This window comes from Grammomys surdaster, unplaced genomic scaffold (genome assembly GCF_004785775.1).
Source record: "Grammomys surdaster isolate TR1022 unplaced genomic scaffold, NIH_TR_1.0 184, whole genome shotgun sequence".
In the NCBI taxonomy this organism is placed as follows: Eukaryota; Metazoa; Chordata; class Mammalia; order Rodentia; family Muridae; genus Grammomys; species Grammomys surdaster.
The window spans coordinates 1,490,997-1,492,551 of NW_021604629.1; positions in this window are offsets into that span (position 1 = coordinate 1,490,997).

The following is a 1,555-nucleotide window of genomic DNA, read 5'->3' on the forward strand; positions in this document are numbered from 1 at the left end:
ACTCAACCCACCAGTGACTGAGACTTGTAAACCTATGTGCCAGGAATAAGGCTTTTCCTTTGGTAAGTTGACTATCTTAGCTATTTGTTATACTATGGGAAACATGGATAATTCAGGCTTCAATCCTTAAGGCTGTGCTTGATCTATTATTGTTTGAGATAAACCCAATAAATATATCCATCTTATTGAATAAAGAAGCAAGAAGAGACTAAAATTCTTAGAAATATTGTAGAAAGGATGATCTGTAAGGATGGACCTTGTAGACTCAGAAAACTTCTGATCTGTGGTCTTTGCCCCTGGCCATTGCCTAATTATGGAGAGTCTGCAGAGTAGAATAGGGAACCCATTCCTAATTTGTCTGTTAATTTATCTGTCTAATAATCTTTTCAAATTTCCATAAATTATAATATGTATATTGATCATATTCACATACCACTATCTTCCTTTAACTTCATAGAGTGCCACCACTCCATTGTCTCCTGCTCAAATTTATACATTTTAAAAATAGTTTAAATTATCTATTTTATTTTAGGCATTAAAATGTAATTTTTTCCTCCTTTCCATTTTTATGAATAACTTCTGAGTCTAATTAGTGTTTTAGATATGCATGTGGCTGTGTGGACATCTGCTGAGTCAACATCATAACAGCAGACTTATTCCAAAATGAGAGTGACTGTCCTCAAGAAACATGACATACCAGTAGCTCCTCTAAATGGCTTGGGGGTGGGGGGGACAGAGGCTCATTTTCTTTTATTCATGCTGGACTGTGGATTGTTCAGGTAACCATATTAACAGTACAACAGGCACATTATATTTAGAGGTAAGCATTTCATAGTGCTTCTCTCCATCTTTCAGCTGTTACATTCTTTCCAACTCGGCTTCTGTGAAGTTCTCTGTGGATTATAAAGTTGAGATTGTTATAGATAACCCATGTACTTTGATCAGCTCTAAGCCTCTGAATTAACCACTCTGCTCAGGCAGTTGCTTTTCTAACTAAGATTGAGAAGAATATAAATGTCTTTCCTTATTTCTTGACTCCTTCCTCCCTGAACTCCTGGACTGCATACTCCTGCCAAGCTCTCGCCTAGGATAATCTGTGACACAAAGTGTGGGATATTGTGCTAGAATGAATGGGTTTCTGAGTTTCCGAGAACCAGGGAAAACATACCAAAACATGTTCCCAGAAGAGTCAAACTTCTAAGTTTGATTGTGAGAATGTAAAGAGGAAAGTTTTAGAGAGAATTCATGGTCAGAGTCACACACTGTTCTGCATGCTTATACTACCTTGGTTGTCTTTTCCTTGAAGTTGTGTGTACCTTCACTGGGGAGGGGGGCATTCTTCAGATGATGGTGGCTATCATACCGACTCCCTTTTCTGGTCTCTGCTTCAGTGCTTCAGAATAAAAGTCTATCTTTGACTATATTTTAGAATTAGATTTTGCAATCTGAGATGTAAGGCAGTAATCTATGCCACTGTTTTTGTGAATGAAAAACACTCAAAATGGAACTTATTTCCTACAGAATTCCAAGGAAGAATATTAAAAGTAAGTGATAT